Consider the following 25,063-nt stretch of genomic DNA (forward strand, 5'->3'; position numbering starts at 1 on the left):
CTCAGTGTCAAGTGATTTGGAGAGATGGTGCACATATCTACTCTAAATCAACGGTCACAGGGGCTGGGGATTTAGCTCAGCGGCAAAAGCGCCTGCCTGGCAAGCGCAAGGTTGTGAGTTCGGTTCCCGGTACCGGAGAAAAACCAAAAAAAACAAACAAACAAACAAATAAATCAATGATCACAAAATATTAACTGCTAGATTTAGGTGAAGGGAATGTGTACTTCTTTATTTTGTAAATTTTTTCAAAAAGAGCCAAGTAAAATTGTTATTAAATATGCAAACTTGCAAAGTCCTCTAAGTCTAATGAGCAGGTTTGTTTGTTTGTTTTGAGTCAGGGTCTCTCTGTGTAGTTCAGGTTGGCCTCAAACGCCCTTCAATCCTCCAGCCTCAGCCTCCTGAGTGCTGAGATTACAGGCTAATGAGCAGTTTTTAAAAGCCCATTAAATTATGAGACATTTGCAAAACAAAACACACTTTAAAAGTGTGTTTTCACAACAAAAGGACCATTTAAGCACCTAGCAATTCAAAGCACCATTTAAGCACCACACTTCACAAAGTGTGTTTTCACAACGAAAGGGCCATTTAAGCACCTAGCAATTCAAAGAAATAAAAAATAACATATTAGCACAATTTTTAAAAATACCAGTTTTCATCAGCCCTTTACCAAAGGACTGGAAACAGAACTACTCCACCTCTGCCTTTAACAAGGCTGTGTGAGCCCCTCTGTGTCTCTCCTTCTGGCTCAAGTCAGAAACTCTGTCATCAAGCCTGAGTCCTCTCTTACTGTCTGGCTCCCCTTGGTCCAATCCTCTACCCTCTCTTGCTGAGGTAGAGATTGAAAAGGGACCCCTGCTTCCACTCTTGCTCCTTCACCCACTGCCCCTCAGCCAGAGAGATGGGTCTAAATGCACATCAGACCCTGTTACTTCTCTGATCCTGTCTGACTTCCATGCATCGCATTACATTTTACACGTCCAACACTAGGTGACTATGTCAAGCATCATTCATGTAAGAATCTCAAAGACTCTTAAATAGCTCACAGCAGGAAGTGTAAGAGGGCTAGCCTATCTAGTTCTCTGCAGTTTCCCAGAATGAAATGGCCTGCAGATGAGTAAGAACCATGAGGAACCCTGAGCAAATCCAGTACAGACGCCCTACCTGAGTTCCAGACACTGCTCCCCCAAAGAACTGTCATTACTGGGAGCTGTTTTAAGACAGTAAGGTTCAGATTAGTTTACACAGCAATTAATTATTCACTGCTACATACTCTCTTTGCCCTCATTATAAAGATTAAAATCTTCTAAGTCTTTCCATGAGGTCCCTTGGTAGCTCTCTATTCTCATCCTTCACCCCCATGTAAGTCAAAATATCTGAGAATGAAAAAATATATTCTCCAAAAAAAATTACTTTCTATTTTAAAGTATAGACACTATTGTGAGACACATTTTAAAGCTGAGATTAGAAAAAACACAAGCAGTTCACAGTATCAGAGGTGTTGGGAAATGATGGAAGGATGGGCATGATCAGGCTTAAAATATAGGTACACAGATATGCTATGACATGGATGAACCTTAGGTGCATTATGTTAAGTGAAATAAACCATTCACAAAAAAGACAAATACTATATGGCTCCACTTACATGAGGTATTGAAAGCAGTCAAATTCACAGAACTCAAAAGTAGAGGAGTGGTGGCCAAAGGATGAAGGAAAAGGAAAGTAATTTTTGGAGTGTGAGAGGGAAATGAGGAGCTGCTTAATGAACAGTTTCAGTTTTGCAAGATGAAAAATTCCTGGAAACTGGTCACATAACAATGCGAAAATACTTAGCACTACTGAAATGTGCACTTAAAAAGCGTTGTCAGTAAATTTTGTCTTATGTGTATTTTACCACAATTTTATACACACACACAATCCAGTCATGTAAAGGACTCCAAAAGAGCATTCTTCTCCTTTACAGTCGTCATCACCCTCAAAAGAGGGAAAGGAAATCTGACAGTGAGACATCCATACGGGTTAATACCCCATTGCTTTTGAACATAAACCTCACACAGAGCAAAGAGCAGCTGTAGGTCTATACTTGTCCTGCAACTGCCTATCACATACGGGGTACTCCAGCATACAAACTGCAGGGACCTCATTCTAGTACACTGGAGGTTACCTGTAGGTGAATAAAGAGGAATGGATCAGGGCTCCTTGCAAAAATGACTAACCCTGGAAATATATAAGAGGAGTCTAGAGTATCACAATATATAAGCTGTGATCAAATTATACAGTGAATGTTTAAATAAATGTATTTATTTTGAATTTATCATAGTAAAAGATACATTGTGAGTAGAGAATGCAGTATTCCCCCTACTACTGCCATTCCGTTCCCAGTCCGGACAGACAGGACACATCATTTCTGAGAGATAATATCCTAAAACCTAACTTAGGAAAGCAGGATATAACTCAATCTTGACCAGGTGACATAATTTCAGAAAAAAAGAAACTTAACCTACCAAGTCACTCTTACCCATTCACATCTCCATAACCCAGAGCTCTCCATATAACCCCAGACACCTCTGGTCAGAGGCTGGCTCCTGGAGTCATAACCCACGTGTTCAGTCACCAGAAACAATAAAACTTCCACTTTAAAATTTCTTGTGACTGATTACCTTAGTTTCGCTAAGGGTCTGCTTTGACTTAACAACACTGACATGACTCCCCCTCAAACTATTTCCCCTTGCTTCAAACACGCTTTCCATAATTCTTGACATTTTCTTTTTTGTTTTTTTGAGATAGGGTCAAAGTTCAGGCGGGTCTTGAACTCACCATGTAGTCCAGGCTGGCTTCAAACTTGAAGTCATCTTCCTGCCTCAGCCTCCCAAGTGCTGGGATTACAGGCATGGGCCACCATGCCCAGCTTCTCTTGCCATTTTCTGAAGCAGTTCTGGAAGTGTTTTTTGAGTGTCTTTACAAGACATAATCAAAAATACTGAATGCTGCTGCTGAGTGCCATCCAAGAGAAAGGCAGGCTCATAAAAACATGGTATGTACTCATCCACTGAATCTGGCAGTGCAATTCCTGGCTCCTCCCCAAAGTCAAAATAACCAGGAAAGGTAAAATTTTTAATTGATTCAGGACATCAAGGCAAGATGAAAACAAAAAGACACACAAATGAGGACTTCTAGAACTGCTTTAGAAAGCGGTAAGAACAATGGGATAAGTCCTTTGGAAGTGAGAGGGGAGTATTTTGAGGGGGATTAATGGCAATATGTGTTTTACTGTAATTTTAAAAACATAGATGTATTTTTAGTGCTTGAAAAGAAAAAAAGACACACTTGTAATCTCACAATTCTGGGAAGCAGAGGCAGGAGGATCAAAAGTTTGAGCCTAGCTTGGGCAACTTAGCAACTCAGGCAAGAGCCTCTCTCAAAATAAAAATAAAAGGGCTGGGAGTTAGCTCAGTGTGAAGGCTCTTGGTTCAACCCTAGTACCAGAACAACAAAAAACAAAGAACAAACCAAACAAACAACAGTGATGATGGAAGTATGTCAAAGAGTTCCCAATGACGAAAGTTGGAACCATTTGATCACAGAAATAAAGCAGTCCTGCACTATAACCCAAAGTACAATGTGTGAGTTCATGTTGATAAAATGATAAAATAAAACAGAGAGAAGAGGTAAGTCTGTTTATGAGGAGGAATCCCAAATATTATGAAGACTTTCTGCCCCAAGGAAGTGGAATATAACTTATTCACTCCAAAAGTTACTTCCTTCAGAAGAGTATACTATAGAAGGCTGGGGAGAATATCATATAATAAAATGATACTTTGTCTCTGCAGGCTTTATCCCTCCAAGCCCCTAACCCTAGCCTTATCATGAAAAAAAGAAGATGAATCCTAGTTGAGGGATATTCTACAAAACACCTGACCAGTATTTGTCAAAATTTTGAAGGTCATCAAAAAGAATAGTGTGAAAAACTGGTAGTCCGGAGAAGCTTAGAGACTTGACAACTAAATGTAGTAGCTTGGATGACATACTGGAACAGAAAAAGTCCATTCAGTAAAAATCAAGAAATATGAATAAAGTAGTCTCCAGCTGATAATAATGCATGGATACTCATTCATGAATCTAGACAAATACACCATACTAATGTAAGATGCTAATAAAAGGGGAACATGGGTACAGAGTTTTCATATACTCTGTGTATTATTATATGCAATTTTTTTAAGCTTAAAACTAATCTAAAATAAAGTTTATTTAAAATGTAAATGGACAGGATATAAAAATAAGAAAGTGGTAGAGGGGAAAAAAACTAGTGGTATTAAAATACTAGAACAGGAGCTGGCAAACTACAGCTCACAGTTCAAATCTAGCCCACTGCGTGCTTTTTGTAAATGATGATTTACTGATACCTACTACTGTCCATTCTTTTAAATACTGTCTGTGGCTGTTTTTGTTCCACAATGACAGCTGAGTAGCTGCAACAAAAACCATATGGTTGAAATAACTAAAATATTTACTATCAAATCCTTTACAGAAAACTAAGTTTGAATATGAATAAATGTAATATAAAGGGGAGTTCATAAATATCAATAACTTGTTATGAAAATTTATTATCTAAGAAGCAGCTAACATTCCCTGATTTCCCTTAATGAAGACAGGTACTTCTCTGTCATCTTCCTGTAGCTCCTCTTATATTACACAACACTTCTTAAAGGTAGGATCTAATAGTATTTCTATAATGTACTCTGAACTCAGCGTAACAGGCACTTTTGACAGCAAGGGTTGGCTTCCTGCACTAACCAAGAAACACTTGCTAACACATTTTCAATGTTGCTCACGTTTCAACAACTGTGTGCTTATGCTGATAGTAGTCACCCTACGACTGAAGGCTGAAAAGCTCCCCCAGATCCAGCTGTTAAATCTTCACCTCAAAATTAACCAAGATAATTCCATGATTTAAGGAAGAATGAGTGGCATTATAACCAATGAGATTCAAGGGGAAATGTGGGATGGCTTCTAGGCATTTCTTCATCTTTAAATCACACACAAAACTTTGTTTCTAACTTAGGGGGCATTGTTGTGTAAGGATGTGCTACTTAAGAGCTGCTCAGTCATACAGAGCCCACCAAGGACCACACCAGGAAGAGCAAAAGAATATAATGAATCCAACACCTTGATGATATTATTAAGCTGTTGGGCTAAGCATGCTACTGTTGGAGTTCTTATTGTGTGCAATAAATCCCCTCACTGTCAAATATATCATGGGTGAGTATTTTGCACAATAATGACCTATTAGAAATGAAATATTTGAGTTTGGTGTTTTTTGCTTTTCGGATTGTTTTGTTTTCGTTTTCTTCTTTTAATGGTACTGTAGATTGAACCTAGAGCCTCACACATGCTAGGCGAGTGGTCTAACATGAACCCTTGAGCTTGATCCATAATTATGAGTAAGGAACCAAGAATTTAACTGTGTAAACCCTGGGAGCTACTATGCTTCTAAATAGGAAAAAATACTGTAAATATATTCTGAATGAAAACTAGTCCTCCACAGTTGGAAACTGCAACTGAATTTGGTCATTTCTGCACTATTATTAAAGTCACATACTGAAAAGATAATTTCACTATGAGCTGTCAATATTTTAATAATTTACACATTTACCACTTTGTAGCAATATCAGTTGTATCTTTCTAGCTAGTAAAATGCCCTAGGAAAAAAACTATCTGAAAACTTTTTAAAAAATATAAACACAAGGATAAAGAACACAAATTTTAAAAAAATAATAAAACCTCTCCAGGTTAACTTTTCTACAAAAATTAGACATTTTTTCTCAGCACTATATTAAATAGTGGAATTAATGACATACCTATCATACTGGATAGGCTAAGCATTTATTAAACATTTATAAAATAACCACTTTTAACAACTTTTCAAACTAACAAATTACCAACAACTTAAGTAAATCAATACTTGAAGAATAACTTCTGTAAATATTCCTATCTCTACCAACATGAAATAGTGAAAATATACTCTAGGCATGGTGGCATACACCTGTTAATCCCAGCTACTTGGGCGGTTGGGGCAGGAAGATCAAAAGTTCAAGGCCAGCCTGGGCAATTTAGCAAAATTCTGTCTCAAAATAAGAAATAAAAAGAGGCCAGGGATACAGATCAGCAGTACAGCACCTGCCCGGCAAGCGCAAGGTCATGAGTTCAATTCCCGGTACCAAAAAATAAAATAAAATAAAATAAAAAGAGCTGGCTATGTAGCTTAGTGGTACAGAGCTTGCTTAGCACGGGCAAGCCCCTGGATTCAATCCTCAGTGCTCCCCAACCCCTTATTCAACTACAATGATTAAATCAGTCAACACATATTTGCTGAGCTCCACTAAATATCAGCCAGATATAGGGGGCAATGGTGAGCAAAAGAAATCATTCCCCTTCTCATTTCAAGGAAAGCAGAATTACACATGAATACATATATATAGAGGACATAGGCTATCAACAGGATTACAAAGAACCTGAGTAATACTCAGAAAAAATTTATCCAGTAACAGCAAGATCCACAAACAGGAAGCCAGATCCCAATCAAAGCACATCATATATGCTACTATTGTATCCTCACTGCAATCTTCTGAGATAGAAACCATTATTATCCCCATTTTACAGATGACAGAAATTATACAATAAATGTCTGCTCTAGCACTCCATCAAGATAGTCACACACTTCCAGACTATATGCTACTATTCATCACATTACACTACTTTTCTTATAAAACCTGAACCTCCACAAAATGAATCAGCACATACATGTGACAGGCAGCCTGCTCCACAGCAACTTAAGTGACTGGAGTTCAATGTAGCCAGTTACTCAGGCAAAGCCAAGTACAGATCTTCACTTACCTACTCACCACATCCCTTACACTAAGGATTCTAGCCTGGCAACCATGATTCTGGGGAAAGGGGTAGTTTCTACAAACTCTTTTGCCTACTTTCTAACATGACCTGAGAAGTTCAGATGCACTGGGGCACCTGGCTTTGGCTTTTCTCAGTTAGGTCATCTGCAGTTCCTTGGAAAAAAGGTAATGTTGAAAGCAGTCTACCTCTGCCCAACAATGAGCCTCAACTCAAAAGATCAGGGTGCATAATAAACACCAGCAATCTGCTAACAGGAAACAGGAGTGATGCTCACTCCCTTGCACACAATGTTGGGTGTTCCTACTCCCTGGCCCAGTCTATTTTCAGTTTCCACTGTGGCCAAGGTTGAAGGACAGACAACATAGCCATTTCAGTTAAAGAATGAGTCAGCTACTTCTCTTAGAATTTTTTCTTTCAAAACAAGGGGGAAATGACAGTATATTATCTGTCCCAGACACAAAATGTTATGGTTCCTCAAGTAAAATCCAAATATGATACCTTATTTGAGAGAAAATAGTAAAACTGATCACATATAATTATAACACAGCATTAAGGAAAAACTCTTAACTATACCATAACCTTCCAGTTCAACTGATACTGCATAGAGATCACACCACTAAGAAAAGCTATAATCTTCCCCAAAGACAGTCTACAGTATCTTAAGAGTGAGCAGGGCAGAGCTAAAGTTAAGAAAATGTACAAACAATAGCATATGCACTTGGAATGCTGAAAATAGGAAGCCTACAACTGCTAAGGACCAAAACCAGGACAGGTTGAGCATCCCTTAGCCTAAATGATGAGGACCAGAAGTTGTGACAGTTTTCCACTACTGTGCCAAAACACCTGAAACAATTAAGGAGGAATGCTTTATTTTAGCTTAACTTGGAGGTTTTAGTCTGTAGTGAGTTGACTCATCACTTTCATGCCTATGGTGGGAACATGTAGCCAAGCAGGCTGCTCACCTTACAGCAGTCATGAAACGGCAGTGGGGCAGCGGTGGGGCGGGGGGAAGGCTTGGACCCCAGAGTCCCCATAAAGGGCATGCCCTCAGTGACCTATGGAACACATGTGTGTTGGAGGCTGGCTATTGATTTAAAACATAAAGCCACTCTTTTCTTTAGGTAATATCATACTACAGTTCCATGTTACAGATCCTTCAGGGATTCTTTTGTACTTTGCATCACGCAATTTTCTCTGCATATTAGAAGATTCTTTCTTTTAAGTACTATATAGAGCTGTCTGATAAATAACTGATACTATGTAAAATGCAATATCTTAATTGAACTCCTGATATTTTAAAAATGTAGTAACGATCAAAAAGCAGGCTATCAGTAGAGGCTTCAACATGACTGAATAAAGGATTCACAGTGGAGTTTCTCAGAGAAAATCAAGTAAAAACACAGGTATCTGGAAGAAAGGGAGGGACATACACCCTGATACCAAAATTAATCTGAAATAAGACTTGTAGGTCAAACAAAACATCGACATAGGACTTTATAAAACAACCAACCAGCCTACAGGGCTGCCTGTGGATTTACAACTGGGGGGATCAGAGCAGGAATTGCCATTCCCAGGAAGGAAGCCCACCCCACTAAAAAAACGGACAGACTGCAAAGGTGTGGTAAACTCAAATCATACAGGATAGATCTAGGATATAAGGCACCTCATCTCTTTTGATTTCCTGGAAACAAAGAACACTGCAGCCTGGCAACAAACTTCACTGACACAGACAAGGGTAAGTGACTGCTCCTTCCCCAGTGGGCTGCCTGTGTTCTTTTTTCTTTTCTTTTCTTTTTCTTTCTTTTCTTTCTTTCCCTCTTTCCCTCTCTCCCTCTCTCTCTCTCTCCCTCCCTCCCTCCCTCTCTCCCTCCCTCCCTCCCTCTCTCTCTCTCTCCCTCCCTCCCTCTCCCTCTCTCTCCTCTCTCTTTTCTCTCTCTCTCTCTCCCCCTCTGGAACACTATAACTGCTAACTGGAAGTTCTAGTGACAATGAGGTTAGGAATTGGCCACAGCATTGAGGACTGCTAGTGAAACAACACAATTCTTCCTGCCCTACCACCGGCGCAAGAGAGGGACTTGGACTGTCCAGTGGCAGCAGGGACAAGGAATGGGAAATTAGCACTTCTCCTTCCTGTGACTGGTGACCAGCAGCATAAGTACCCTTGGGCTGGGAAGTTAGCACTCCCTCTGATCTGTGGCCAGCAGTGAGGGACAAGGAGTAGGAAACAAGCACTCCCCTGCCCTGTGACCAGTGGTGTAAGCACCCTTGGGCCAAGAAATCAGCACTCCCTGACTTGTGACCACCGGTGTGGGACAAGGAGGGTAGAGAGTAAGAGGAACCATGAACCAGCAGTGTGGAACAGAACAGGTCATACAAGGTGCAGGAGGGGCCAACCGTACATGGGACTGTCTCTGTCTGAGGGTGCCCCAGCAACTAGGAGAGCAATGCAGAGACAAACTAGATAAGGAAACGTGGGTAGGCCATCCAGAAAGCCGCTGGCTAAAGGCTGGCCACAGCCCCACATCCAGAGGCCAAGCTCAGCTCTACATCTGGTACTAATCTTATTGCAGGATTGGTGGGGTGCTGATTTGGACACAGCAACAGAATAGTGGACACTAGAGGAATTTTATGTATTTTTTTGTTCATGTGTATTATTTCCATTTACTGTCTGGCTGGGTTGTTTTGTTTGCTTTTTCTTTTTTAGGTTTATACATATATTTTTATTCCTTTCTATTCACCTTCTTTCTCTCTTTCCTCAACTATCTCTCTTGATCTTATGATATCTTCATGTGAGTGAACATTGTGCCTAATCTTTCTGATTCGCTTCAATGATCTTTTGCTTTCTCCTTCATTCTCTCTTGCCCTCATCGGTTTCCAAGTCCTGAGAGAAAATAACTTCCAACCCAGATTGATATTCCCTGCAAAACTGTCCTTCAGAATTAACAGAGAAATAAGATACTTCCATGACAAAGAACAAATTTATGACCACCAAACCAACTCTACAATGTGTTCTGAAAAATACTGTAGAGAGACACATAATGTGCACAAATCCAAGAACACCAATACAAAGAAGCCACTAGGCAGGGCAAGCACCTGGCAACAAACTTCACTGACACAGACCAGGGTAAGTGACTGCTCCTTTCCCAATGGGCTGCCTGTGTTCATTCTCTCTTCCCTTCCCTCCCTTCCTCCCTTCCTCCCTTCCTCCCTTCCTCCCTCCCTCTCCCCCTCCCCCTCTCCTTCTCTCTCTGGAACACCATAACTGCTAACTGGAACTAAACAGAGGGGAACAGACAGAGCACCTACAGCAGATAATAATATGATAAGGATAAGTAAACACATATCAGTTATACCCACGACTGTAAATTTTCTCAATTCACTAATCAAGAGAAATAGACTGGCAGACTGAATCAAGAAACAAGACCCAACAACATGCTAAATACAAGAAACACATTTAACTCAAAAAGAAATTTATAGACTGAAAGTCAAAGGATGGGAAACAATATTCCATGCAACAGGGGCAGCTGTTTTATTTGCTGATGATGTGACCTTCAAGCCAAGACAAATCAAGAGATAAAGAAGGTCACTACATTATTCTTAAGGGAAAACTCCCAAAAGGAGATAACAATCATAAATACATATGTACCAAATATATATAGTTATATACCCAATGATATAAAAGAAATTTAACGGACATGAAAAATCAAATAAGCACTAACACAACTGTAATGGGGGACCTTATACTCCACTGTCACAAATAGATCAACTAAACAAAAAAAATCAGAATTCAACAGGGCCTGTGAACAAATGGATTGCATAGACATCTACCAAGTTTTCTACCCCAAAACATCAGAATTCACATTCTTTTCAGCTACAAATGGGATGTTCTCCAAAACAGATGACATACTAACCCACAAAACATGTTTAAGTAAATGTAAAGGAATTGAAATCATCCTGTGCATACTGTCTGGACATAGCACAATGAAAATGGAAATCTATGACAAAAGAAATCACAAAAACTACATAAATGCATGGAAGTTAAACAACACCCTTCTGAACAACCAACGAAGTTAAAGACAAAAGAGGAAATTAAACACAGGAAATTAAAGATAAAATTAAACAGTATACACAATTAAATGATAATGCCGATACAATATACCAAAACTTATGGTGTGTAATGAAAGCAGTCCTACAAGGGAAATTTATAATGATGAACTCTCGGGTCTGGGGATTTAGCTCAGTGGCAAAGCGCCTGCCTGGCAAGCGCAAGGTCGTGAGTTTGGTTCCCGGTACCGGAGAAAAACCAAATAAATAAATAAATAAATAATGATGAACTCTCACATTACAAAAACAGGACAAGCTCAAATAAACAACCAAATGTTGAACCTCAAACTTCTACATAAAGAACAAATCAAACCCAAAGCTCATATGAGAAAAGAAATTATATAGATAAGAACAGAAATTAATGCAATTGAAAATAAGAAAACAATACAGAGAATCAATGAATCGAAAAGTTGGTTCTTTGAAACGATAAATAAAATTGATAAGCCATCAGTTAACCTCATCAAAAAGAGAAAAGAAAGAACACAAATTCAAGCAATTAGGAATGAAAAGGGGGAATCACAACGGGTCCTACCTACAGAAATCCAGAAGATGTTCAATACCTACTATGAGAACCTAAATTCTAATAAGATGGAAAACACAGAAGACATGGACAGATCCCTAGATACAATCAAATTGCCAAAACTAAATCAAGAATATATAAAAATTCTAAATAACTCGATTATCTGTCAATGAAACTGAAAGTGCGATTAATAATCTAACAACAAAGAAAAGCCCAGACCCTCATGGATTCACTATTCAATTCTACAAGAAATTTAGAGAAGAATTAATGCCACTAATGCTGAAACTCTTTAAGAAACTGAAAGGGAAGCAATACTTCCAAAATCATTCCTGGAAGCAAGTATTAACCTGATTCCAAAACCAGAGAAAGATCTAACCAAAAAAGAAAACTACAGGCCAATCTCCCTAATGAACACAGATGCAAAAATCCTCAAGATACTAGCAAATCATCAAGAAGACTATATACCATGACCAAGTAGGATTTATCCCAGGGATGCAGGGATGGTTCAAAGTATGCAAATCAATAAATGTAATATGCCATATTAACAGAACCAAAGACAAAAAAAAATCACATGATCATCTCAACAGAGGCAGAAAAAGCATCTGACAAAGTTCAACCCCCATTTATAATAAAAACCCTAAAGAAAATTGGAATAGCCAGTCTTTATCTCAAGCTGACAAAAGACAACTATGACAAACCAACAGCCAATATCATACTAACTAGTCAGACAAAGATGTCCACTATCACCACTCCTATTAAATATCATTCTGGAAACATTGGCCAGAGTAATTAGACAAGAAAGAAATAAAAGGAATAAACATAGCAAGTTAAATTATCATTATTTGCAGATTATATGATACTCTATAAAGAATACTCCAAAACCTCCACCAAAACATTTGTAGATTTAATAACTAGACTCAACAGAATAGCTGGATACAAACTCAGCACTCAAAAATCAAGAGCATTTCCGCACACAAACAACAAATTCACTGAGAGAAAATTAGGGAAACAACATCCTTCACAAAAACATCAAAAAAAAAAAAAAATTTAGGAATCAATCTAACAAAGAAAGTAAAAGATCTGTACATGGAAACTACAGTACTCTGAAAAAGATTGAAGAGGATAACAGAAAATGTAAAGATACCTCTTGCTCTTGGGTAGGAAGAACCACTATGGTGAAAATGGCCATACTCCCAAAATTGCTACACAGATTAATGCAATCCCAATCAATATACCATTAGCATACCTCACAGAACTAGAGAGAACAATCCTAAAATTCACTTGGAACCAAAAGAGACCTACAATAGCACAAGCAATTCTGGACAACAAAGACAAGTCAGGGGACATCACAATCCCTGACTTGAACTTCTGCTACAGAGCTACTGTGATAAAACAGCATGATACTGGCAAAACAAAACAAAACAAAACAGAAAAAACCAAACAGAAGCAAAACAAAACAAAAAAGACCTGAGGATCAATGGAACAGATTAGAAAATGCAGAAACAACTCCAAATACACTGAGCCACCTGATCTTCGACAAAGAGGCCAAACAAGTGCACTGGAAGGACAGCCTCTTTAATAAATGATGCTGGATAAACTGGTTTTCCACATGCCAAAGACTAGACCCATGTCTATCACCATGTGCTAAACTAAAATCAAAGTGAATCAAAGTTCTAAGTATTAAAGCAAAAACACTCAATCTGCTGGAAGACAGAATAGGCAGAACTCCTGAACACATAAATGTAAACAAGACTTTATGAACTAAACCCCAATCACACAGGAGTTATCACAATGAATCAACAACTGGGATCTCACCCCATTAAAGAGCTCTTGCACAGCAAAAGAAATCGCTAAAGAGTTGAATAGAAAACCCACAAAATGGGAAAAAATTTATGCCAGCTGTTCTTCAAAGAATATCGAAAGCTTATAAAGAGCTGAAAAATAATCAAGACCCTCCAAATTCAAAGACCCAATCCAAAAATGAGCATCTAAGATGAACAGACACTTCTCAGAAGTACTACAAATACCAAATATATGAAAAAATGTTCAATATCACTGGTAATTTGAGAGATGCAAATTAAAACAATGCAGAGATTCCATTTCATTCCAGAAAGAATGGCTATTACCAAGAAAATGACTATAACAAGTGCTGGCATGGCTGTGGGGAAAAAGGAACCCTTCTTCACTGTTGGTGGGAGTGTAACTTGGTGTAACCACTGTGGCAATCATTGTGTTGATTCCTCAAAAAATTAGGACTTGCTGGGCACTGTGGCACACATGTAATCTCAGCATTTGGGAGGCTGAAGCAGGAGGATCACCAGAAGTCTGGGCTACATAAGTAAATTCAAGACCAGCCTGGACTACATAGCAAGACCCTGTCTCAAAAAACGCAAAAAACAAAAACAAAAACCAACTAGGATTAGAGGTCCCATTTAACACAGCTATTCCCCTTCTTCCCAGAAGAATTAAAAGCATCATACCACAGCAACATATGCACACACGTTTACAGCAGCACAGTTTTTAATAGCTAAATCTTGGAAGCCACCCAAATGCTCATCAACAATGGATAAAAAGATTTTTTTTTTTTTTTTTAGCATAATGGAGTATTAGCCATAAAAAAAGATAAAAACTGAGATATTTACAGCTAAATGGCTGGACCTTGAGACCATAATCGTAAGTGAAATAAATTGGACACATGTGTAAATATTTCACATTATCTCTCTGGGGTAAGAAACTGAAAATGTAAGTAAGAACAAAAATGTACAATACAAATTGTGAAATAGAAACTGCTCAAAAGGAAAAGGGAACTAGAGGGGGGATGGGGGAGGGAAGGAAGGAAGGAAAAGAAAAAAATGAGAAGGATAAAATGAAAACCAAGCCTTGTAAATGGGGAGGGGAAGGGAGTCTGAAAGAAAGGGGAGGGAATGGGGAAAAAAAAAGAAGAGTCAAGATATATCATGTACACATACAAATTCCCTATAATGGTCATTATGTGTACCTAAACTGTACCAATACACTCAAATAAACTTAAAAAACAAAAAAGGAGGAGGAGGCTGTCTTCAAGATTCTCCATTTTTCATATATGCAAACCTGGGTTGACCTCAGTAAGCAACAGACAGTGGAGTCTAGTAGAACTACAATTGCATAAAGTGATATGATGTCCAACTCCAACTGTGAAGGAAAAACAAGAGGTAATGCTCAGATAACAGAAGTGTTTTCCCTTCCTTTACTGGTGAACAGAAAAGGCAAAACTGACTGTATAATAAACTCTGAAACATGAGGAACTGAGCTGTCAAGTAAAGATCAGGCTGCAACATGGAGGTAAGGTGGGTCCCAGAACTACCACAGTCACCCAGGTCAGCTCCAGCAAGTCAGTTATCTCTGTACACTTACATGTTTATCTCCAGTCAAACACACACTGCACTATCACTACCTTGGAACAGTCAGAAGAATGGAGGAATTATGGTCAGTGAAAGCAAGCCAACTTTCCAGAGAACAGTGTAAATATAATAACAGTCACAACACTCTAACAAAACCAGGTAAGTGAAATGAGAACCACTCATTTGTTTTAGGAGGATTAAGTAGCAAAAGCGAGATTCTGGGAATGGTGGTGCACATCTATATTCCCAACACTCTGGGAGGCTCAGGCAGTAGGATCAAAAGTTCAAATCCACTCCAGGCAATTTAGCAGCTTAGTGAGACCCAACCTCAAAATTTAAAACAAAAAAAAATTTAAAAGGGGGAGGGTTGGAGATGTAGCTCAGTGCAAAGACCCTGGCATCAATCCCTAGGACTGGAAAAAAAGAAGCAAAGTAGAGGGAAGGGAAGGGCAGGAAAGAGCAGGCCTGGGCAATGGCAAGGAAAGCCCAGGTTTTTAGGTGTTTATTACTCTACCTCACTGAAAAGGTCTAATACTGTACAGAAAGAAAATCAGTATAGTTCCTGATAGAAGAGTAAAATCCAAGAGAGGGCAAAAAGAGGCTTGGGAAGCACACCACAGTAAAAATGGTGTGAGAAAGAATTTTTCCAGTGCTGGACATGGTGGTGCACGCCTTATAGTCCCAGCACTGAGGAGGGTAAGGCAAGAGGACTGCTGCAAGTTCCAGGCCAGCCTGGGCCATACAGTGAGTTCAAGGCCAGCCTGAACTACATAGCAAGTCCTTGTCTCAAAAAACAAAACAAAACAAAACAAAACAAAACAAAGCAAAACAAACAAACAATATTTCCAGAGCCTTTGCCAGGAGGTACCTCTTTCCTCCCACCTGAACAAATGTTAAGTCATCATGGTCCTTTTCTCCACTAAATATTGAGAGGGTGGCTCATGTAGAAGGAAGGAGTAGAAAATCACTGAATATGGGTAAAAGCAGTGAGATTCAGATTAGAATATTTATTTTATAAGAGTAAATAATATTTTTAAAGACAAATAACTTAAAATTATTATAATTGGACGTTAGAAAATCTGAGTAACAATGCATTAATCACGTATCTTAAGAACAAGCTATAAACCTTAACAAGGCACAAATAATAAACAGGAAATATAAAAACAACAGAGTAAAGTAAAGCCAAACACTGGCTTATTTGGAAAGATTAATACAAGTGTTATGTTCCAAGGAGAACATGTTAAGAAACAAAGATATTTCTCCTTCAGGCCAAGATAAAGTAACTGCCTGAAGTAGATCACCAAAAAACAAAGAGGAAGAGATTACTCTTCTGCAGAAGATAAGTGAAGAAGAAAAGAAGGGAAAGGGATGGGAAGGGGAAAGGGAAAGGGAAAGCAAAAGAGAAGTTAAGGAAATCCCCAGACACTGGACCTACAGGAACAAAGGACAGAGATCCCTGATGATCCAGAGCTGTGCTTTATCATTCCCCTAGCTTACTGCCTTGACCAAGCTTCCAGGCCTCAACATTTGAAGGGCCTAGGCAAAGCCTGGAGGAGTAGTCAAGCTGAAATGGAGCTGAGAGTCAAAGGAGGTCAAGGCAAGAGTACAAAGACAAGAGCTGATCTCTGCTGAAGAGCACAAAAGGACAAGCCCAGAGAGCTGCAGAGGATCCACCTCAACAGTTCAGTGGAGCACTGATAAGCACAAGCATGGGGGAAATTACCAAACAGTAGGGGGGAAAACTTCTGAACAGTGTCCAAACATGGCCAGATGCCACACTAGGCCTAGCCATGCTTCTACCACCCAAACTTTTTTTCCTCCCACCCAAACTTTTTTTCCCCCCACCCAAACTTTTAAAACCTTACTACTCCTGAAGTACTGGGTAGAGTAATGAAGACTGTTCAAGTGTAGAGTGGAGAATGATTAAGCATTGCAATGAGCACCACTCTGAATATGCCTAAGAAGTTAACAATATCGTAGACAATGCAGGAAACTGACATAAACATAAAAGTGACATATACACATATCCACTTAAAAGCACCTATACATTATAATGAATACAAAAATACAGTATATATTATGGTAATTTTGGTTTGTAACTCCACTTTTTTATTTCCTACAGGAATTAAAAGAAAAATGCATTAAAGTAATTCAGGATGTATGCAATTCCCATGGAAACTATAAATATCTACAATACAGAAGAAAATGAGAAAGTAATCAAAATAGTTCCATAAAAGAACATCTAAATTAAAAGGCAACAGAGGAAAAGATGGACAATAATGCTGTAAAGAGCAAAATGACAGATGTCTTTCCTTATTGGCGATAGATTTAAATGATTAAATGGATCAAGCTCTCAAATCAAAAGGTGGAAGTTGACAGGATTAAAACTCATGATCCAAATATGCTCTCTACAGGAGACTCACTTTAGATTCAAAGACACAAAAGAAAGGGAAAGCATACGAAATGATACTCAACATAGAAACTAAAAGCAAGCTGGTTTACTATGCTAACATCAGACCACAAAAACTTTACGATTTCAGGTCATATATTTAAGACTAACCTATTTTGAAGTAGTATTCATGTACAGTTGAATTTCATTATTTTGCATGTGGATATCCAGTTTTACCAGCACAATTAATTAAACAGACTATCCTTTCCCCACAAGTACTTTGTGTACCTGGCCCTCTATATGAGGATCAGTTGAGCCTGTATGTGTGCATTATTTCTGGGGTCTCTAATTTGTTCCACTGGTCTCTATGCCTAATACCAGCACCATGTATTCTGCTGCAATAACTTTGTAATATACTGTAATTAGACATTTTAGTTATGTAAGATAAACAACTTTCAGAGATCTGCTGTAAAAGCACGATGCCACAGGTGGGCTAGCACACACCTGTAATCCCAGCTCTCTGAAGGCTGAGGAAGGCCAGCCTGGCTACACAGTGCGTTCAAGGCCAGTCTGAACTGCTTAGTGAAACCCTGTCTCAAAAATACAAACAAAAAGCCGGGCATGGTGGCACACGCCTGTAATCCCAGCACTTGGGAGGCTGAGGCAGGAGGATCATTGGGAGTTCGAGGCCAGCCTGGGCTACAAAGTGAGCTCAAGGCCAGCCTGAACTGCATAGCGAGACCCTGTCTCAAAAAGACAAAAAAAAACAAAAACAAAAACAAAAAACCACAAACAAACAAAAACCCAGAGCCCTGTAGACCACCTGCCTGCAGACCAACTGCTGATGAGATCAGCTCCTCTGAAGCAAGGACAGTCATCTCACAGGAATCAAATCGCCCCTCAAGCCATAAGGACTCCTCCAGAGATATGAAACCAGGACTGAGGTGATCATCCGAAGATCTGTGGCCTACCTCCACTAACCTTTAAAAGGTGGCCTGCAGGTTTTATGTGCAAGCCAGCCTGAACCCTGCATCAGAGTGTGCCCCTTCTAGTTACCCAGGCTGGAGTCCTTTTGCTATTCTCTCTCACTTTCTAACTCTGCCTATAAATCTGCTGTAATTCTTTCTCCATGACATAAGCCAAGGACCTACCCAGCAGGCCAAGTTGAGGTCCCCATCTCCCCTCTGGGGGACCTCCTTGGACCCCTATCTGGCAACAGTACTTGCACAAAGATAGATATACACATCAATGGAACAGAAGTGAGACTTCAGAAATAAATTCAGGCATCTACTACCAACTGGTTGGCAAAGGTGCCAAATCTATCAGTGAGAAAATAACAATCTCTTCAACAAATAGTGCTGGGCAACTGAATTTCCACACTTAAAAGAATGAAATTGGACTTTTTCTTCACACCATACACCAAAATTAACTTACAAGAGATAAATGGTCTAAACATAAAAGCTAAAATCAGAGGGGCTAAATCTTGGATTTGGTAATGGATTGTTTAATATGACACCAAAAGTATAAGAAGCAAGAAGAAAAATGTGAATTGAGCTACATCAGTAACACTTTCTTTCCTTTGGAGAGTGGGGTGGAGATGCTGGGGATTAAACCTGAGGCAAATGCTCTACCACTGAGCTAGCTTAAACTTCATGATACTGGATTTTGCAATGGCTTCTTTAATACCAAAAACACTAAGTAAAAATAGAGAATGGTACTATAGCAAAAATTTAAACTTCTGTGCATCAAAGGACACAGTCAACAGAGTTAAAAGGTAACCTACAGAGCCAGGTGTCATGGCAGATGGCTGTAATCCTGGCAGATGGGAGGCTGAGGCAGGAGGACAACTTTAAAGCCAGTCTGCGCTACATACCAAGACCCTGCCTGTCTCAATAGCAGCCCCCTCTCCCAGGAAAAGGTAACCTACAGAATGGGAGAAGATTTTGCAAACCATCTTATTAGGGGATATCCTAGTCTGTTTTATCCTTCTGTAATAGAGTGCTACAGAGTGAATCATTTGTAACAGAATTTTATTGATGGCAGATTCTAGAGACTGAGAGATCTAAGATCAACAAGCAAGCATGTAACTAGGGCTTGCCAGTGGAGGTGGAGTCAGATGTGGCAGCGCACAGCTGCAATCCCAGCACTCAGGAGACTGAGCCAGGTGGATTGCCAGAGTTAGAGGCCAGCCTACAATACACAGGGAGATCCTGTCTCCAAAAGAAAAAAAAAAAAAAGAAGAAAAAAAAGGAAAAGATGGAGAAAGGAAAACAAAAGCGGGTGCAATTTGTAAGGAACCCACTCAAACACTGACAAATCTAATCCATTGGTGTGAGCAAAGACCTAGTCTACTCAGCTCTTCAAGGTGCTACCTCTTAACACAGATACAATGGCAATTAAATTTCAACATGAATTTGGGAGGGGACAAGCATTTAAACCATAGCAGGGGGTTAATACCCAGAACACATATAAGAACTACTACTTAACAAGCACAATAAAAGGGTAACTCAATTTTAAAATTGTCAAAGAATCTGAATAGGTGTTTCACCTAAGAAGATATATACAAATGGTGAACACGTCTACCAAAAAATGTGTAACAACAATAATCACTGGGGAAATTACAAATTAAATCTACAGAGATAACTTTACACCCATCAGGATAACTACAAGCAGAAATAAGATAGAACAGAAAATAACATGTGTTAGTGAAGATGTAAACTAGAAACCCTGTGCAACGTACGAATGTTATATGATATAGATACTACAAAAAGTTTGGTTGTTTCTCAAAGAATGCAAAATACAATTAACTTAAGTTCCAGTGACTCTATTTTTTGGGTATATATCCAAAAAGACTGAAAGCAAAGTTCTAGAAATAGCTGTGTACCCAAGTTCACAGCAGCACTGTTCACACAACCCGAAAGTAGAAACAACACAAGGGTCCCTCAGCTAGTTTTTAAATAAACAAAATGTGGTATATACGCAATGGAGTATTAGTAAACCTTTAAAATAAAGAAAATTCTGACACATTCCTCAAGCTTGCGTCAGAATTCTGAGGATGTTAAGCAAAGTAAAATAAGCCTGTTGCAAAAGATAAATTTCACAATTTCATTTATATGAGGAATCTAGTCAAATTCATAGACTAGACAGGGAGGAGAAAATGTGAAATTGTTTAATGGGTATAGATTTTCTTTTGCAAGATGAAAAAATTCTGGAGATTGGCTGCACAATGAAAAAGTAACACTAATGACCTCTACAGTTAAAAACGGTTAAGATGATAAACGTCATGCTACACATTTTACAATTAAGTAATTTTTAAAAAGTAAACATTTCTATATGCTAGCAACAAACAACTGTGAACTTAATTTTTAAAAATTTACAAGTTACATTTATGCAATGTAATTCAGTGGTAGGAAGAACTATGAAACCAGGAATAATCTGACAAAAGGTTTAAAACTGAAAACCAGGAACCTCAGTTGACAGAATTAAAAAATCTAAAATAAACAGAGAAATACCTGATTTTTGGATCAGAAGACCTGACCTTAAGCTTTTAATTCTTTCCAAACTAATCTTCAAGGGCAACAGAATCCCAAAGAAAATCCCAAAGGGTTTTCTTATTAAAATTGACAGGCTGATTCTGAAATTCTAAGAAGCAAACACCCAGCCAAAACAACTTTAGAAAAAGAACAATTTGAAGGGCAAAATCTATTTGTTCTGAAGTCTTATTCTAAATCTCTGAAAACCAAGATTGTGTGCTGTTGATGTAAAGACAGACACAGAATGAAGGAACAGATCCAGTTTGGGAACAGACTGATATATGGACAATATAACAGACAATATATGGACAATCATATGGACAATGATTCTTGACAAAGGTGTAAAAGCAATTCAGTGAATAAAGAAAAGAGTCTTCACGGGCAGGGGATTTAGCTCAGCGGCAAAGCGCCTGCCTGGCAAGCGCAAGGTCGGAGTTCGGTTCCCGGTACCGGAGAAAAACCAAAAAAAAAAGAAAAGAGTCTTCAGTAAATGACACAACAACTGATCATCCAAAAGTAAAAAAACAAAACAAACCCCTCCATGTGTAACTGGCACCCTATAAGAAATTAATTCAAAACGAACAGAAGTCCAATTGTTAAAACTTTTAAACACAAAGGAGAGAGTCTCTGTGATACTGAGTTAGATAAGGATTTCTAAAATTTAAAACTAAACATATGATCTATGAAAGAACAAATATTAATTTCACCAAAATTTAAAACTTCTGCTCTTGAAGACAATGCTCAAAGAATGAAAATATGAACCCCAGACTAGAAATAAGGTTTTTGCAAAACATCTGATAAAGGACTTGCATCTCAAATATAAAAAGAACTTGAAAATTTCAAATACAAGAAAACAATCCAACCAGACCTAAGAACACAACAGCAACAAGTCTTTGTTCTGATAAAATGCAGGCTTAACTAAATTAACTGAAGATTTGAATAACTCCAAATATGAAATATAGATGTTTCTGCCATAAATGCATGACATATTTTATCTTACAAACTCCAATATATCAACTGCTGTTTTTGCTTTATTTGCTTACCCGTTATTTACAGTTTGGCTATGTCTGTCCCAGTACTATTTTATCAAACTGGCTCCTAACAATGCTAAAAGTTGAAAGCTTATCATTATAATTTTTTCCCTCAAACGTCTCTAAGCCCTTTCACTATTTTATAAACAAAACATACCCAGTCATTTTAGCCATTTTTTTAAAAAACAGAAAGTGCTCCTCCATTTTGCCTATATTCTTCAGAGAAAAAAAATCAACAACTTCCACAGGGATTCTTGACACTATCTAAGGAAAATCAACTCGAGACTTCAAACGTCACTGAAATGACACTGATGCTATGATTCTTCCTTCATATGAGCACTCTTAACTAGAATTCAAACACTGGCTTGTTGGAATCCATAAACACCCTGAAATATTACCCTAAACAGTGTATTTTACTTGTAAACAATCCTTAATCCTTACCAAACGCCCAAGTGTAAATGACCTTTACCTGTGCCGTGTATAATGGAAAAGCCTACACTCAATGATAATACAAATAATTCTTATACAACATCTAAAAATGTATGTGAATGTACAGAAAAGATACAATAGAGAACAGAGAGCACTTTAAATGCAGACTTCTCTTTTCTAGACAGAAGTAATCTCATGAAGGAAATACTTGATCCCCTACACCTTTATTTTGTGTTAGAGAGATTGAACCCAAGCCAGTTCCACTGAGCTACATCCCTATCCCCTTTTTCATCTTGTTTTGAGATAGGGTCTTGCTACATCACTCAGGCTGGGCTCAAACTTCAGATCCTCCTACCTCAGCTTCCCAGAGGCTGGGATTACAAGTATATGTCACTACACCAAGCTTTCCTTCTATTTTTCAGTTCATGACATGTCACTATCTTTCTCAGGTCAATATATCTGTGCTAAATGAGATTTAAAAAACAAACGTTGTTAGGTAATTAATTATCTGTACATGGGTAGTCCTCCCTGTGATTATTGTGTAATACCAAAGAACCCGAAACTACCAGTGTCACAGGAACCAAGCTATAAGGAAATTACAACACATTTAAATGAAATCAAATCATGGAGGCTGTAGGACACAGTACCTGAAGTGATACTAGAAAGAAACTGCAAGCAGGAAAAATATGCATAATTTGAAAGTACTGGCATATGACATAAAACACCTATGATTAAAGGCATTTACTGCTTTAGCTTCCATACACTCAGAAAAGCACTGGCACCTGCCCATGCCAATCACCTAACTACATCAAACATTAAGAAAACACTTGGTATTTATAACAGTTGATATATCAATACCAAGTCTGTCCACTTTCAGAAACATATAAACACTGGGTAGGAATCTGTGCCCCAAATTAGCAGGTTATCAAGATCCAAAGAAGGAATGGGGAATAAACTAGGTTTCTTTGCGTAAACATACCTCAGAAGTTCCCACCCTTAATTAATTTTCAGGTTGGGGTCTACTTCCTATCCAGATTGGGAACTGGAGAGAATATTTTTACCACAGTCAGGAGATCACCTATAATTTGTGACCATTCAAAATGTGACCATACATGCAAAAAATACTGACAGTAACAACACCATTTAATATTTACTAAGGACTTAGTGCAAGTTGTGGCAGCCCTCACAATCCTTTATGGTGAATACTATTAGGACAGATCATGTAATTTATCCAAAATTACACAAAGAATAAAGGTGGGAACTAGAATTCCAAGCATGCTTAACTAATCACTATGCTAATAATGCTTCCACCTAGCAGTTTATTTATTATTCTGTAAGCCATAGGGAGCCAATGAAAAAAATTAAGGACAGCCGTAACGATCACATTTACATGTGAAATCATACTAATCAGCAATGCGGTGGGCAGACTGATGGTGGGGTGACCAAGAGTCTCACAGGGGATGGTCAAAGTCTAGGTCGAGAATGCTGAGGAGGAAATGAACCACAGGATTGCAGAGAAGAGGAAATCTAAAATGTGTACCTGGTAAATATAGCTGGATCTTCTAGTGCAGTGAGAAGAGAGGAAGGAAGCTACTTCTTAAATTACTAGCTTGGCACTGGTTAGTAATTACTGTTCACCAATTCAAGGAAGACAAAAGGACCTGCTGGTTTTGCTTGCTTAGGGGCTAGAAGATGACAGGTCCACTTAATCAAAATCAAAATGAGAGAAACCAATTCTACAGAATTTCCTTCCACCTTCATAGGGAAAAGCTTTCCTCATTAGAAAGACCTTACTTTTAAAATGAAGAGCCTCCAATGCTTTTTCAAAAACAAGGTGTCACAAAAAACCTTCACCATTACTAAACACTCATTTACAGATTAGCCACTAAATGGCCAGGCAATACTCAGACAAAAGTGACCTTGCTCTGGTAGAACCAGGGCTAGAAACCAGCTCTGCTAGCTTATCCTACTTACTGCGCCTACTTTATGACCCTCTCAACTCTACTAATGGAGATTCACTGTACGAAATATGTAGATATAATCACGTAGCAGTCTTTAATAGCAAAATTAGATGTGTTAAGTTTTAACGTCTAAGATTGATCTCATATTTTGCATAAAAACTCTAGCTTTCTTTCGAAAAACTTTTCTACGGTTATCAATTTGTATTCACTGTAACATTTTCTATACTTCACGTGCCAAATAGACGCCCCCTCAATCCTACACTTAGGATTGAAGAAATGACCCTCTTATTGCACTGTAAGAAACCAACGCGCCACTGACAAGGCCTGTGCCGCCGAATCCAGGCCAAGGAAACCCTGGCTTTTCGGCGCTGGTGTCAAAGGCACCCCAACTTCGAGTGACACCGGAGAAAGACACCGGCCTGAACTTGCTCCTCGCAGGTCCCGGGGCGAGCAACTTCCCCTTGGCCGACTGCGCCCTGGCCGCTCGGAGAAAGAGGAAGGAGCAGGAGGGTGCCGGTCGCTCGCGCCGCGGCTACGCGGGAGTCCGGGGGAGCGTGCGGCTCTGGGGGCTCCCTGCTCGTTACCCAAGTTGGCGTGGGCAGACAACGCGCCCCGCATCTGTGCCAACTGGTTCGCTGATGGAGAGATCCCAAACACCCTAACTACTTCGCCCTGTGAAACAACCAAACTGCCTCAAGTTTTTAGCCTTAGTGAGGCGACAGGAGAAGCCCGTGCTCGGGACGAACCTCGCTCGCTCCCCAGGAGCGCACCGGCTCCGCGAGCCCGCCCTCGCCGCTCAGCGCCCGGCCC

General features: G+C 39.0%; 1 protein-coding gene across 1 annotated transcript in view; it reads right to left on the reverse strand.

Moving 5' to 3' along the window:
- The window catches only part of Hiatl1 (hippocampus abundant transcript-like 1), a gene marked incomplete in the record, with an annotated part of 61,876 nt that overhangs the window by 36,363 nt on the left and 450 nt on the right, over positions 1-25,063 (reverse strand).

The sequence above is a fragment of the Chinchilla lanigera genome, unplaced genomic scaffold (assembly GCF_000276665.1).
Source record: "Chinchilla lanigera isolate Chin_1 unplaced genomic scaffold, ChiLan1.0 scaffold00021, whole genome shotgun sequence".
NCBI lineage: Eukaryota > Metazoa > Chordata > Mammalia > Rodentia > Chinchillidae > Chinchilla > Chinchilla lanigera.